Genomic DNA, 17,176 nt, shown 5'->3' with positions numbered 1-17,176 from the left:
ATTTTTAAAATTTGACTAAATATAATCAAGGTCAATATTTAACAAGTTTGACTTTAGTGTGTGGGTAGTTTGGTGTGAATAGGAGGGAGTACACGATAAACACTTCCACAAGGTACACATGCATCTTAATTGATAGTAGTATTAGCAAACATAGGATGTATCTTCATCTTTATGTATACACAGACATTTGGAAAATAGAAAAGATATTACATTACATTGGACTAGAAAAATATACCAAGAAAAACACAGAGCATGTCACCAAAGCACAATGTCTAAGGTATGGGCACAACCAACTAGCTAGAATCAAAGGCACTCGAAGTTCGACAAATTTAAACCAAGGTTGACATAGTAATGGAGAATTGGGAGACCATAATTGCAAAATGCAGACTGATTTAATAAAAATAATGAAAGGCAGAAGACTCTTTTATACTCCCTCCGTCCCCGGTCATTTGTTTACCATTTCCATTTTAGGGTGTCTCATTCATTTGTTTACCTTTCTATATTAGGGGTGTTTTTTTTATGAGTATTTTGATCATCCATACCCATAATGATCCACTTCTCATTCAATAACACTAACCACAAGTAGTGCCCTCCCATTTCCTTAATAACCGTGTCAAAACCAAAGGTAAAAAAATGACCGGGACGGAGGGAGTATGTCTTTAAAAAAAAAGCATTTTCAAGAATTTGTATCATGCTTGAATATATAATACACATTTACCAACAAATACGCAGACTCAACAGAGAGGCAGATTGTTACTTCTTAAGAAGTGCATAGTTTAGTGGGCCATTTTGCTTGATTCCGTCATCTTCTAACACATAAGAACAGGAAAGGCAATATAATACACATAACTGCTAAACATCACTTTCGATTAATGCAACAGCCAACAGATAGCATGCAACAATCAGAAACCATAAATGATCAAGTACTTCCCTTTCTAATAGTAAGGATTTTCTTTCAAAGGTACCTATAACCTAGGTAGCACCAAAACGGACACGGACACGAGACACGGACACGACACGGACACGTGACACGGCATCCCTTGAAATTTAGGACACGGGACACGTTATTTAAATTTAATAAAATATATATTTTATAATTATAAACGTTCGATTTTATTTTTATAAAAGTATTTGATATTAAATTTAAATAAGTGAAGCTAAAACTTGCCCTTGATTATAACTCGTTTTAATTTACCATCCAAACGAATCTTTTAATCAATCTCTTTGGACAGCTCATTTCACGTTTAAAGAACATCATTCACCCCAAATGATGTCCAAATGTCATGGACACGCGTTGGACACGGCCGAAATACCATGGACACGCGTCGGACACGTGCCCGAATAAATGTAGAAAGTTAGACACGGCTTTGTAGGTGTCCGACACGTTTCGACGTGTGTCCGAGGAGTGTCGGTGTCCGACACGGTGTCGGACACGGGACGGCTGATTAGGAGAAGTGTCCGTGCTACCTAGCCTATAACCATGTCTTACTCATCAAAATAACCTATAACCTCTAGTTTATAATGATGCAACACAATACTAGTATTTCTATTTCCTGCAAAATGTCACGAAGGCAATACATGACAGGGGATGATTCAATTTGGCATAGGTACCTGGTGCAAAGTCATATATGAAACATAATCCTCCGGGGATTAGCTTCGTAATGCTTCTGTAAGATTCATACATGCAGCCAAACACTGGAAAGGATCCTCAGCAGTTAGCCACCAGCGCCCTCCTTCCAATGGTCTATCGGTAGAATCAAATATATCATACAGATGATTTTCAATAAATGCAACCCGGCCCTCATAGGACAGCTTATAACACCATCAGCATACAAATTTGCCATATGAATTTTTAGCCAGCGAAATCCTGAAGCTCGAAGAGGACAGCCTTCTGCGAACTCCGAGATTCCTCGGTATAAATCAGAACCAAGATGGTTCAAAACTTCAAATGAGGATGCATAGGGTATGCTCGCCCACAAAAATCCAGGTTGTGTGGATAATAAAATCCTTCATCATCCTTCATCCTATTCGAGCATTAGGACTCCGCTGGCTAAAAATTAATGGGGTATGCACGACCACGAAAATCCAGGTTGTGTGGATAATAAAATCCTTCCTCATCATTCATCTTTCTAGCCACCTACACCGAAGGATATAAGCATCACCACATGATTAATTCATTCATGAAAAATTCTCAGCCATAAAAAATAGCACAGAAGAAAGCTTTCTTACAGCTAGCTTGAGCTCCACATCACAACATTGAGAATGCCTTTCCGCGTTCTCTTTCTTGACATTTTTTACTTTCCACTTCAATTTTCTAATTTCAGAGGCATCATCCGTATCTGGCTCTTCAGGTATTGGAATCTGTAACAGAAAAAAACGAAACCATAAGATAACTTGAAGCCTTTGTTGTAGAGAAGTTAACTTCTTGCCATATATACCCACATCTTCCCGATCAACCAAGTCAGCCAGGCAGCCTCCACTAGCCCATATCCTGTCTACGATCTAAGCACTTTTTTGTTGATCCTCCATTTGGTATTGCCAAGTGTATTCAGAGCCTAGTAACATGGCACAGGAACGTAAAGAGTCTGAGGAAAGAACCTCTAACCAAAATTTACAATCAAGCAAAGAATTGATAATCTTCAAACCTCAAACACAGTTTCTAACTGGTCCTTTGGAACTCTTTTTAAGTGCAACACTCTGCTGGGCGCCATGAGTTCACATAATGTGAGAAGGAAGGAACAAATATGCACCTTTGTCATACCTATCAAAACAGAAGGTTTTCAAATGCAGTATTTCACTAGATGAAGACATACAAGATACAGCTTTAATGCATCAAACCAGTTAACTAAAAAAACATATATTGGAGTGATATTAGCTTCCCTGTGTTCCAAAGATATGAAGAAAAAACATAAGCCATATGTGCATGCACATGCGACATGATTGAGATGTGGTTCACCGTTCATAGACACAAAGCAAGTTGGGTAACTGCTATATGGATTCTATGTGATCCTGTTGTCATATAGAATCAAAGAAAGTGGCTGAGTAAATGAACACACGACAATGAATTAATTGACCCCCTGTATTAATCAGGTTGAACAAAAAATGCTCCTTCACTAAGAGCAATTCAGTAAAGGTTAATCAAACTCAAAAGATTGAAAGAAGAAATTACTAAAAGAACCAGTAGAAAGATTAAAAAGACATGCCCTATCCAGTCCAGTGGAGGGACCACCATTGGCATAATGGCATGTATGTTGTGTTACCCCGACTCTCCGACACGGGTGTCGTGATTGACACATGTCGAGTGTCGGATACGGATATTTTGTGCGAATTTTTTTGGTCTAAACTCTAAAGTGAAGTGTCGAAGTGTCGTGTCGGTGAAGCTAAGTTCGTGTCGAAGGAACATAGATGGAATCACCATGTCAGGCCTGAATGTACAGCAGAAAAAGTGTGAGGTGTTCCTAGAGATCAATAACAAAAACAAGAAACTGGTTTTGTCTATGACAGGACAGAACCTATGGAGACATCATTCAGAGCATAATATAGTATAGGCAAAAGAATATACAGGTTTTTCTAAACCTTTCCACTCCAGAGGATGGCATTGTATAACTCCATATTGTCCGGTTATATGGAGTACATATTTCAACTAGGAAATGAGAAACGCGATCTTACTTGGCATCTTTAGAAACAGATATTTGGGTGTATATGAATGCAGGACGAATGAATATCAGGGATCAGAGGTTGTACATATGGTGTTTCCATCAGTAGTTGAATTATTCTTGAGCCAGCCTCCCATAGATCAGTCAACTACTGATGGAAACAGCATATGTACAACCTCCAATACAACAACAACATCACCCCATCAGATGAATCTTTTGCTTCTTCCTCAATAAGATGTTGACATAATTGTTTGTGGCAACAGAACTGCTGCAATGACCAACTAGTTGGTTACAAACTCGACATTTCATGATACTACCTCACCATTTCTTCTCCACATCATCTTATGAGGAACCATATGTCAAATTTCGTAAATTTTCTCCACATCTACCTTCTACAATCTATAAAATAATTAAAAACAACAACTTATTAAAATTCAAAAATTCTTTGTCAACAGCTAAAAAAAAATTGTCGATACATTGGCCCAATGCTCATTATACCACGCTTCAAATCGAAAAAATAATGTTTGGAATAAAGCTCAAAACAATTATTTAAATTGAAAGGGAAAAAAAAACTAAAAATAAGGCAAAAAAAACCTCACTATTTTGTAGAAAGATGCTAGAGAACGATTGTAGGTATGAACTCAGAGCGATCGAGAACGATTAAGGGGTTGTTTGGTTCACCCAATATAGGTATGAGGTATGGGTTTGGAATGAACCAAACCCATACCATGTGTTTGGTTGACAAAATTGAAGGTTTGATACTCATACCTCAAACCCATGAGGTATGGGTTTCTCATACCCAAGGAGGAGGTGGGTATGAAGATTGATACCCACAGATCAAATTACAAATATTAAAAAGTGATAATAACAATTATAAAAAAATCATTTTATATATTTATTTGATTAAATTTTCTCTACATGATTTAATAGTATAAAAATTATTATTAAAAATATTGTATTTTGAAGAGTTTTTAGCTTTGATTAATTTCTAACCCCATACCCCCAAAATTGAACCAAACACAAGGTATGAGGTATCAAGTTCCAACCCGATACCACCCAAGTATGATTCCCGATTCCAAACCCATACCCACGAGTATAATAAGATAGAAAAAACACAAATTGTTAGATAAGATTGTCTTTTACCATAAAACTAGCCCATTAACTAAAAAGCCCAAAGAAACTCAAAATTTCTTACAAAAAGCATACAAAACTCAACTATCTAAAAGACCAAAACTGAATTATGAGGTAACCTTAATCTGGGTCTTTTACCAAAATGACCATTTTTCTTAAAGTATTTATCAAACTAACCATTGTCAAATTTTAATTACCATTCTAACCACTTTTAACACTTTGGAATTATAATCAATCTTGACAATGGCTAGTTTGGGAAATAAATTTGGCAAAATGGATAATTTGGTAAAAAATTTAGACAATAATAAAATTAATTAATTTTCCATGATGACAATTAGTATGTATATATTTTGCATCAACCAGTGAATATTGAAAGATGTGTTTTTTTAATCTATATACTCGTATTACTTATTATTCTAAATTTTACTCCCTCCAATCCAATCAAAACTACCCATTTGACTTTTCACGGTCTACGAGACGACACTTTGACCACTTTTTTCTTCATTTATATCTTATTTTTTTGTGTCGAAATTATAATTTTCCGAAACCTCTTTTTATAACAAACGTAAATATGTCAATTTTACGTATAAATTTTAAAAATTTGATTAAATATAATCGATGTTAAAACAAGGTTGACTTTAAAAAGTAACTTGGTAGTTTGGATTGGATTGGATTGGATTGGAGGGAGTATAAGTTTTCATTAAGCATATTTGTCTTTGTAAATGTAAACAAACAAATAATAAATATGTCATTTTATGAGGAAATTAAAGTCGTAATTTTTTGTTTCAATTATTATTTGATTTGATTTGAAGTTTTTAATATTTATTTGTAGCTTTATTACTTTGTTCATAATTTAAATGATAATTTTTCTTTTCGTAAGAATTCGAAAATGATTAGAGCTGATTTATTAAACCTAGGGAGAAGTCGATTCACGTCACATTATTTTTTTATATGTAATCATATATTACTTATATATAAACTAGTTTTTTTTACCCGTGAAAGTCACGGGTTTGTTTAATCTTAATTGTGTAAGGTAATACTTACATAAAAATTATTTAACTTGGTGAAAGATGTTGACATATTACTTAACTGTAAATTGGTGTATATATAGTATAATTATCTATATATCTTGGTGAGAATCATCAAATACCTTAATATATTATCTAAAATGAGCTAAGTTGTTGTACATATATAATAGATGTTGATGTATCAAGGTAAATTATGCTTTTTTTTTTAGGGGAAAACCCGAAGGTCTCAATCTATTAATAATTGATCAAAAGTAGCAGCAGTTTTCGCAGTCGGTGGTAAGCCATCCTCCCACACAACTCTACCAACCGTACGCGGAATACAATGAGCTAAAGCGTGTGCAACACAGTTATTAACACGACTAACATGTCACCAACAAACAGAAAGGAAAGTAGAACTAAAAGACACAATATCATCAATAATAAGCGAGAAAATGCTCCTTCCATAGCTTTTCTTCCGGATTGCTTCAATGACTTGTAAACAGTCGCTCTCCACTTCTAACTTTTGGATTCCTCGTCGAGCAGCTTCCTCCAACCCGTCCAAAACAGCAACCGCCTCAGCTATATGAGCGTCCCACACCTGGTTCCGAGCAATAGACACACCCCATAACACCTCCCCTTGACTTCCTCGGCATACAATCCCCGTATCATCTCCCTCACCTTCTTTGATTCCTGCATCAACATTGATTTTAACATACCCTTCCCTCGCAGCTCTTCACCCCTCAGTTCCATCCCCTTCACTCCGAGCGGCTGTCCCATTGTTCCTCCTCCCCCGCCACATTCCCCAACTCCTTCCCTAACCACATCCCGCACCCTACTCGCCACCACACCCGGTTCCACCTCCACATTGTCGAATATGACCTTGTTTCGATGCTCCCAAACGACCCAACAACCCACCATGAACTTGACACAATCCTCCCGGCACATATCATTCCAGCAAGCCTCCACCCATTCTCGTATGTCCGAACCTCTCATCTCCGTCACATCCCCCATTTCCAGCTCATCCCAGACCCAAATAGCCACCCCTCAATCCCTGAAAAGTTGTAGACTAGACTCAAGGTTAGAATGAAAAAAAGGACATAAAGAGTACTCACCTCCTATTCGAGCTGCAATGTTTGCTCGTGTTGCCAAAGCTTCACTACACATTTGCCAGAACAAGAGTTTTACATGGGGCCAAACCGAGACTTTCCAGAGCCGATTCCAGAGCCATTTATCACTCGACCAATTCGACCCACCCTCCATATCCCCTACCTCCCCCACAAACATTTTATAGGCACTCCGCACCGTATAAATCCCGTCTTTCTCCCGCCCCCAGTACCACACGTCCCTCGGGCTGTTAGAACTGATGCGGATATTACGAACCCGTTCCCGTTCAAAAGGAAGAAGATGGAGCTCTAATTTCTCCTCATCCTAATCCCTGCCACTCGTGTTCAGCAAAGCAGCCACCAACATCCCCTCGTTTCCTTGCGCGCAAGGCGAGATAATGCGACCCGTTTGGGTACTCGGGATCCATGCGTGTCCCCATGAATTATGATATAAATTTAATTGTGTCAATTTTAATGTCAAAAACTCCATAGCTCTTTTTCATCATTGGCAGGTTAGTGCTGAGCTGCGAGGGTATTGACACTTGACACTTAGCAAGTTAGTACTTGACTGAAAATGGGTGGCGTGGTTGGTGGTATGTGAAAGGACGAGAGTGTCAGTGGTGGCGCAGTGCTTATGTTTTTGTTTTTGGGCGTTGGTGCGTAGTGAGGGTATTACATTTTATTTTTCTTTAATCTTTTACATTTTACTTTGTTTTTCTATTTTTTTTATGGGGGCACGGGATGTGTTTGATCTTTTATTTTCTTTGCTTATTGTTTTTTCTTTTTCCACTACAGTGCATTTTTTTTTGTTTGATATTTTTTCAGTTATTTTTCTCTTTTCGCAATACAATTTTTTTTAAAAAAAAATATCTTTGCAATACTTCATTTTTTGTATTGTAGAATAATTTGACTTCAGAAATTTTTTTCTAATACACTATATTGTCCTTATAATTGTATGCGGTGAAAGGTGGGTACATATTTACCAAAAAAAAGAAAATAATGCATTGAAATAATATTAGAAATGTATCCAATTTAATTAAATTGGGGAATTTGTAACAAATAGTGGGAATTGTATATATATACAATTTAAAATTAGGGTGATGTGATTTTTATTTTTCGTTTGACTTATTCTAACAATTAACGTCGGAATTTAATGATTTTGAATTTTTGTTTCTTTATATCAAAAATTAAAACGCCAAAGTGAAATAATGTTTATTTTGTTATTATTAATTTGCATTTAATGTTTACAAAAATTCATTAGTTTCTCATAAAATGGATAAAATTAGAATGAAATGATTTTTATTTGTCTTTATCTTATTCCAACAATAAACATAGAACTTTAAGTTAGAGTGTATTTTAATTTTCGGTTGTTGTCTAATTTCTTTTAAAATTAAATAGGCTAAAATTTAATGTTCATAATGCTATTTATTTGCATTTAATGTTTAAAAATTCATATTTTTTTTATTTTTAAAATAACAAATGATGATGTGGCTTGATAAATTACTCTTAAATAGTTGAATGGTGAAATGTGATGCTTTAGTTTGTCTTTTTATTATATTTATAGATAGATAGATAGATGGGTGGCGTGGTTGGTGGTATGTGAAAGGACGAGAGTGTCAGTGGTGGCGCACTGCTTATGTTTTTGTTTTTGGGTGTTGGTGCGTAGTGGCCAGTGGGGTATTACATTTTATTTTTCTTTAATCTTTTACATTTTACTTTGTTTTTCTCTTTTTTTTTATGGGGCACGGGATGTGTTTGATCTTTTATTTTCTTTGCTTATTGTTTTTTCTTTTTCCACTACAGTGCATTTTTTTTGTTTGATATCTTTTTTCAGTTATTTTTCTCTTTCCGCAATACAATTTTTTTTTAAAAAAAATATCTTTGTACTTCATTTTTTGTATTGTACAATAATTTGACTTCGTTTAACAATATTGTAAACACATTAACTTTCATGAAGTTTGTAGAGAGAGAAACCTCTGACTTCTCTCTAGGAAAATTAGGGTTTTAGCTTGCAAAAATGGCAAGGAAAATCGTAAAAAAAAACACAAAATAAAAGCAAACTTTGATCAAAAGCAAAATTAAGACTTTCGTTCTCGCACTGTTCTGACTTACGATTAGATATGGAACAACCTAGTTCTTCTAAAGGGCAGCGGGCGATACCACAATCATGTGATGCTTAGAAAACAAGGGAGGTCATTGAAATTGTGGGTATTCCTGTTCTGGATTTGGATACGCTAGTTGTTGAAGCGCCTGAGATTGGGTCTAATGCTGATGTAGAAGAGGAGCCTCCTGCTGTGGCTGAAGAAGAGGAGAATAGTTGGACGGAAGTAACAGGTAAACGCTCTTCTCAATCTAAGGCTAAATCTTCTACTATCACTAAGGACTTATTGCAACTCACTGCTGATGATGTTAATGAGGAACTGCAATTCTGGGAGACTGCAGTTGTTTGTTATGTGCTTGGTAGCAACCCGCCTTGGGAGCTTATATCTGGTTTCATTCATAAACTTTGGGGGGTGTATAAGTTCGATAAGGTCTCTTTTCTACCTAATGGAGTCTTTCTAGTGCGTTTCCCTACTAAAGAATGTCAAAATCTTGTACTTCAACAAGATTTCCCTATGTTTGACAATAAGCCATTAATTGTCAAACCTTGGACTGAATCATGTAGTCTGTTGAAGGAAAAGGTTCAATTTATGCCTATTTGGACGAGATTATGTGGTCTTCCTCTTAAGTTCTGAGGCAAGACTAGTCTGACTGAACTGGCTGGTTTGCTTGGGAAGTTTATTAGGAGGAATGGGGCTATTGAGGATCGGACGAGGTTGGGCTATGCTAGATTATTAGTGGAGGTAGAGATTGGTCAAGAGTTTTCTGACAAATTATACTTTAAGGATGAGAAGGGAAAGGAAGTGAGTATCCTTGTTGAATATGAATGGAAGCCGACTGTATGTGGTGCTTGTAAGGGCATAGGACATACTAAGGACATGTGCAAGAAGAAATCAGTATCTGGCCCTAGTCCTAAGCCTAAGCCACCTGCTAAACCTGTACAAAAAGTTTGGAGACCTATTCAAAAGAACACTGGTGGCATTGCCCCTCTGCCTGTGGCAAGTACTGTGAGACAGAAACAGGCACCAGTTACTCCTGAAGTTCCTTTTGGTGGACCAACCTATCATAACTCCCATCTTATTACACCAGTAACTGTCATTCAGCAACTCTCTCGACAAGCGCATGTGGGGCCTAGTCAGATATCTCCTACCAAATCTTATGCTGCTGCACTCACACATAGTCCTACTGGCAAGGAGCAATTGAATGGGTGACAGGAGGAACCACTAGATAAGAATTTAAATGACTAATATTGGTGCTTGGAATGTTAGGGGAATAAATGGGCCTAATAAACAGTTAGATGTTAAAAAATTTCTTTATCAGAATAATATTGGCCTTTATGGACTAGTAGAGACTAAAATAAAAGCTCATGATTTTGGGTCTGTCTTGAGTAACCTAGGTACTCAATGGCAAGGAGTTAATAATAATATTCATCATGTTGGGGGGAGAGTTTGGATTATTTGGAATCCCATTTTGTTTGAGGTGACTGTTCTTCACATGAATGCTCAGGTTATTACTACTACTGTTGAAGATCTCTCATCTGGTAAAGTGTTTATGTTTTCTGTAGTCTATGGTTCTAATGATGATATTGAAAGGAGAGTCTTATGGGATCACTTAAAGGAAATGTATACCAGATATCCTGGACCTTGGGGAGTTTGTGGAGACTTTAATAATGTCTTGCACTACAATGAAAAGGGATAGGTAGGGATGTCACTTGGAATGAGATTGAAGAGTTTAGAGCCTGTACCCAATAGTGTGGTTTTTTTGATATTAAAGGGCAGGGTGCTTTTTATACCTAGAATAATAAACAGAATCCTGCTACAGGGGCCTTTTCTTATATTGATAGATTTTTTGTGAACTCTGAGTGGCTGGATATGTATCCAGATGCTTATGCACACTTCATACCTGAAGGTCCTTTTGACCACAACCCCTGTGTGTGTTATAGGAGCCAGCTTAGGGAGAAAAAGAAGTCACAATTTCGTTATTATAACATGTGGAGCTTAGACCGTGACTTCAAGAATGTTGTAAGGAATAATTGGAATCATAGTGGAACTGGTACCTTGATGTATAAGTTGGTGATGAAACTTAAGCTGTTGAAATCTTCTCTTAAAAGACTGAACATGAATGGGTTCTTTGATATTGAGAAGTCTGTGAATGTTGCTAAGGCTCTTTTGGAGGATCTCCAACTCAATATGCAAGTTAACCCTACTGACCATTTGCTCTTTGCTGCTGAGAGTGACGCAGCAAACACTTTTAGACATCTCTGCAAAATTCAACACAGTTTCCTCTGCCAAAAATCCAAAGTGGACTGGGTACAGTTTGGTGATGAAAATTCTAGATTTTTTCATAATCAAATCAGAGCTCGTCAGGTCCACAATAGTGTAATGGCTATCAGAGGTGTTGATGTCAACTTGTACAATTCTCCTCAGGGGATTGAGGATACGTTTCTGAAGTACTATATGGATTTATTAGGTACCTCCCATCCTACTACTCCTGTCCATGTACCTACTGTCAGATCTAGGAAGCTAATTACTGAGGCTCATAATACTATTTTTCTTTCCACTGTCACTGCTAATGAGATCAAAGAATGTATGTTTTCTATTCCTCCTAACAAATCTCCAGGGCCTGATGGTTTTACTAGTCAGTTTTTTAAAGATTCCTGGAAGATTGTGGGTGAGGATGTTGTTGTTGCTATTCAAGATTTCTTTCATACTGACGAGCTCCTAAAAAAGCTTAATACTACCAATATTACCTTGATTCCAAAGATTGCTAATCCAGCTAGTGTGTTAGAATTTAGGCCTATTGCGTGTTGCAATACTGTTTACAAAGTCCTCTCTAAGGTGCTTTGTAGAAGACTTCGCAAGGTCTTACCTGATATTGTGAATGAAAGTCAAGGGGGTTTTATCAAGGGGAGAAATATTGTGGAGAATGTACTGATATGTCAAGATCTTGTCAGAATGTACAATAGGAAGGCAGCTTCACCTAGATGCTTAATTAAAATTGATCTCAAGAAAGATTATGACTCAGTTGAATGGGATTTCCTAGAGCAAATGATGAAGGCTTTGAAATTCCCTGAGAAGTTTATAGCTATGGTGATGGTTTATGTGTCTACTCCTTCTTACTCTCTCTCTCTCTCTGTTAATGGTAACTGTTTTGGTTTCTTCAAAGGCAAAAGGGGGTTAAGACAGGGAGATCCCCTATCTCCTCTCCTCTTTACATTATGTATGGAGTACCTTTCTAGGATTTTGGGAGTTGTGGCCTAACAAGATGACTTTAGATATCACCCTCTCTGTGGGCACATCAAGTTGAATCATCTTTTGTTTGCAGATGATCTACTACTCTTCTGCAAAGAAAATGAGTCTTCTATTATGTGGCTGTTAAGGAGTTTTGCTACCTTTTCTGCTGCATACGGTCTTAATCTAAATAAGTCTAAGTCTGATATTTACTTCAATGGGGTCAAGCAAGATGTAGTGGAGAATATCATCCAGGTTTCTGGCTTTCATAGAGGGACTCTCCCTTTCAAGTACTTGTAGGGTAATATCCGTATAAAACCCCTTAAAATTAAGGACTATAACGCAATTTTATCATGTGATTAATTGTTATAAACGAAAAACAAGAGAAACGATAAAAGAAAAAGAATCAACCTCGGGTCCTATGAGAATTCGGCCTAAGAACAGAAATCAAAGTAGATTTCCTCCTAATCGTTGTACCCAAGATCGTCTGAGACTATGCCCCTTGTGCTAGAAATTACTCTCTAATTGCCTTGCAATATTGAGAGAGCCTTTTTGTGAGTTTTGATGTGAGATCTAGAATTTCAGAGAGAATGCCTCTAAAACCCTAATTTTTGTGCAAATGACAAATGATTAGGTCAAAAGGAGAGAAGCACTCTCCTTTTGTTCATCTCGTCCAAACCGTGAGCTCAAAGGGGGAGTGGGCTTTCCACTTTCTCCTTATTTTAACTCGTGGTCCGACTCGATTCGCTAAATGTATATGATGGGTTTTTAATTATAAATCGTCATTCGTTATCGGATAATAAAATATCGACTAGTAACATGAATTAGTCGACATATTAATACTTGTCCGATAATGACAATATTGTATAATTAATTAAATTCAATATACATTAATTAAATATAACCGTTTATATTCAATTTACGAATTAACTGCTTAATTCACCTTAGCCATTATTATTTAATCCGTATTAAATAATTATCTCAACATCGCGTTTGACTAATTATTAGTCAATAACTCCGACTAACTGCTTAGTCATATTAGGCATCAACATGACTGTATTTTCATACCGTCACATCTCTCAAACGTATCCTATAGGTGTGACTTTTAGGGACCAGTTGATCACCGCCATCAGTATGACAATAACGTCAAACTTATCTAGCAAGCCAACCGTTATTGATAAACGTGGACCAACTGATAATAATACAAAAGTATACCCTTTAATCCTTTTAGAGATTTATATGTCATTGCACTAACTGTGGAGGACACCAGCCCCAACAAGCTCCCACTTGTCCGTACAAGTGTACGTGCAATAACGTTATCCGCACTAACTGGAGGACACCGGCTCCAACAAACTCCCACTTGTCCGTACAAGTGTATGTGAGATAACCGATTCTCATATCCATTTAAAATTTCTCCCACTCAATGTAAAACAATTTGCAGATCCGTATCCGCAAAGGTCGTATTTTACAATCGATCTGTATCAAGAGTGGTTTCCCCGACTAGAGAGTAACTTAACTGATAAAACGAATCAGTATTCGAGCATGGCCATGCATTTCGATTCTGACTCCTCGAGTGGCCCCGAGAAATATCGAGTACCTGATAAAGGCTGAATATTTCCTTCAACTCGACTCCCGCCGATCTAAGCACAAAGATGAAATGACCCGAAAAAATCTACTTGGCCCCCTGTTACGGATGACCGTGAGAAAGAAACCAAAGTCACCCAAAATCTGTCTTAATCTCAAGAGACAGTCGATAGTCAAAAGAATCGACTCTTAGGATCACCATGGAGGTCCTATCCACGACGTGGCACCGAATGTTATAAAACATTTAGGACTCCACGTCGTTGTCACAATTGTGTCCTACGAGATATCCGTATAACTCGCCTCTGTGATTGGTCAGTCAACCGCTTGACTTATGACTCGTTGAACCCACCATCAACCAACGTCACAAAATAATTGCCAGAGTTATCAGCTCACGTGGGCAATTAAGGACCATAATATAATGTTTGTTCAGTTCACTTTGTGGTGTTCAAAAATCGTCGTACAACTCCACATGAAAAACAAAATATATAAATATCAAAACGATGATGTCGTATAGAGTACACGAGAAAATGAATCTAATCCATAAAAGAGTACTACAACTCAGGAACACGTTTAATTCCCATGGAATTAACATGTCCTTCATGCTTATCTTGTCGCAATGGTTTAGTGAGAGGATCTGCTATATTATCATCTGTAGCAATCTTTTCTATCACTACCTCCTTTTGCTCCACGTAATCTCGGATTAGATGAGCTTTCCGTTGTACATGTCTAGACTTATTGCTAGACTTAGGCTCCTTAGCTTGGAAGATGGCACCTCTATTGTCGCAATAGATGGTGATCGGGTCATTCGAACTAGGCACTACAGATAGTCCTTGTAAGAATTGACGCATCCATATCGCTTCCTTTGCGGCCTTCGGACGCGGCATAGTACTCGGACTCGGTCGTAGAATCTCTTTGTAACACTTTGTTTGGAACTCTTCCACTGATCAGCGCCATTAAGAGTAAAAACGAATCCAGATCGAGATTTCGAGTCATCTCGATCCGCTTGAAGCTAGCATCTGCAGAATCGGTTGCGCATAGCTTTTGATCGCCTCCATAAGTCAATGCCCAATCTTTAGTCCTCCGTAGGTACTTAAGAATGTTCTTGACAGCCATCCAATGTGATTCACCTGGATGTTGTTGGAATCGACTCGTCATACTCAATGCATATGCCACGTCCGGACGTGTGCATATCATGGCATACATGATTGATCCTATAGCCGAGGCATAAGGAATCCGTGTCATGCACTCTTTCTCTTCCGGTGTCTCTGGTGCCTGAGACTTGCTCAAATGCACCCCTGGAGCCATAGGAAGAAACCCCTTTTTTGAGTTAGTCATGCTGAATCTCTCTAGAATCTTGTCTATATAAGACTCTGACGAGAGATAACATCCGACGTGATCTATCTCGATAGATACGGATGCCCAAAATTCTTTGTGCCTCACCCGCATCTTTCATCCGGAAATGGTTCTTCAACCATACTTTTACCGAAGTTAAGAGAGGTATGTCATTCCCAATCAGGAGTATGTCATCAACATACAATATTAGGAAGACAATCTTGCTCCCACTCGACTTGATATATAGACATGGTTCCTCGACCGATCGAGTAAATCCATTTTCTTTTATCACTTGGTCGAAACGATGATTCCAACTCCGAGAAGCTTGCTTAAGTCCATAAATGGAACGCTTAAGCTTGCACACTTTCTTAGGATGTATGGGATCGATGAAACCTTCGGGTTGTACCATGTACAACTCTTCCTCCAAAAAACCGTTTAAGAAGGCGGTTTTCACATCCATCTGCCAAATTTCATAGTCATGAAAAGCGGCAATCGCTAAGATAATCCGAATGGAACGCAAAGATGACCACGGGTGCAAAATTTCATCGTAGTGCAAACCTGGCACTTGGGTGAAACCTTTAGCAACTAGTCGTGCTTTATAGATGTCTTGTTGACCTTCCACAGAATGCTTTATCTTGTAAAGCCATTTGCATTGAAGGGGACGAACCTTAGCAGGCAAGTCAACAAGATCCCATACGTTGTTCTCATACATGGAGTCCATCTCGGATTGCATGGCCTCAAGCCATAGCTTTGAGTCGGAACTAGTCATGGCACCTTTATAGGTTACGGGTTCACTACTCGTTAAGAGCAGAATGTCATCTATGTCATGTTCCTCGACCATACCAATGTATCTCCCGGGAGGAATAGAGACTCTTCCCGACCTCCTAGGTTCCTCAGAATACTAACCGCAGCCGGGATTGAAGGAACTGGTTCCTCCAATGGTTGCTCGGCATTTGGTTCTGGAATCTCCGACAGCTCGAAGGTTCTATTACTCTTCGCGTTCTCGAGAAACTCCTTCTCTAAGAATGTCGCACTAGCCGCAACAAATACACGTTGTTCGGTTGGCGAATAGAAGTAATGACCAAATGTTCCTTTAGGATAACCTATAAAGTATGTCTTGACCGATCGCGGGCCGAGCTTATCCTCGTGTCTCCACTTGACATAAGCCTCGCAGCCCCAAACCCGTATAAAGGACAAGTTAGGGACCGTTCCCTTCCATAGTTCATATGGAGTCTTGTCAACACTTTAGACGGACTTGATTAAGTATTAGAGCAAAATGACGAAGAGCATAACCCCATAATGAATCAGGCAATACGGTGTGACTCATCATGGATCGAACCATATCAAGTAGTGTTCGATTTCTCCATTCGGATACACCATTCAACTGAGGTGTTCCAGGTGGAGTTAACTGTAAGGAAATCCCACAGTCCTTAAGGTGTTGATCAAACTCGTGTGAAAGATACTCGCCACCACGGTCTGATCGTAGTGTTTTAATCTTTCTACCCAGTTGGTTCTGTACCCGATTCTGGTATTCTTTGAATTTCTCAAAGGACTCACTTTTATGCTTCATCAAGTAGACATAGCCATATCTACTTAAATCGTCCGTGAAAGTGATGAAATACCTATAGCCTTCTCGTGCGGTGATTGACATAGGTCCACACACATCCGTATGTATGAGTCCTAATAGGTCAGCAGCGCGCATTCCAACACCTTTGAAGGAAATTCGAGTCATCTTACCAATGAGACATGATTCACACGTGCCAAATGATTGAAAATCAAAGGCCGAGATAGCTCCATTATTTATGAGCTGTTTAACGCGTTTCTCATTAATGTGTCCCATACGGCAGTGCCATAGATAAGTTTGATCTTTGTCACCAACCTTTAACTTTTTATTCATTACGTGCAATATTTCAGTGGTCTGATCTAAAACATAAATTCCATTCATGGAGACTGCCTTGCCATAAATCATATCGTGTAATGAGAAAATGCAGCTATTATTCTCTATTACAAATGAAAAACCAAGTTTGTCAAGT

General features: G+C 38.0%; 1 long non-coding RNA gene across 5 annotated transcripts in view; it reads right to left on the bottom strand.

Annotated features, from left to right (window-relative positions):
* Nucleotides 1-4,350, bottom strand: part of LOC141623490 (uncharacterized) — a 30,619-nt gene extending 26,269 nt beyond the window's left edge. For 2 of the 5 annotated variants that reach the window (XR_012533415.1, XR_012533413.1), the window contains exons 1-4: nt 2,646-4,349; nt 2,443-2,555; nt 2,230-2,361; nt 1,612-2,137 (exon numbers count right to left, since the gene is read on the bottom strand). This is a non-coding gene — a long non-coding RNA (uncharacterized LOC141623490). Of the gene's footprint in view, nt 1-1,611; nt 2,138-2,229; nt 2,362-2,442; nt 2,556-2,645 lie in introns of all 5 variants that reach the window. The other 3 variants (XR_012533416.1, XR_012533414.1, XR_012533412.1) reach the window with 3 other exon arrangements.
* Between the last annotated feature and the right edge of the window lie 12,826 nt (nt 4,351-17,176).

The sequence above is a fragment of the Silene latifolia genome, chromosome X (genome assembly GCF_048544455.1).
Source record: "Silene latifolia isolate original U9 population chromosome X, ASM4854445v1, whole genome shotgun sequence".
Classification (NCBI taxonomy): domain Eukaryota; kingdom Viridiplantae; phylum Streptophyta; class Magnoliopsida; order Caryophyllales; family Caryophyllaceae; genus Silene; species Silene latifolia.
The sequence above is the reverse complement of the archived record's forward strand: the minus strand, read 5'-3'. Positions and strand labels throughout refer to the sequence as shown.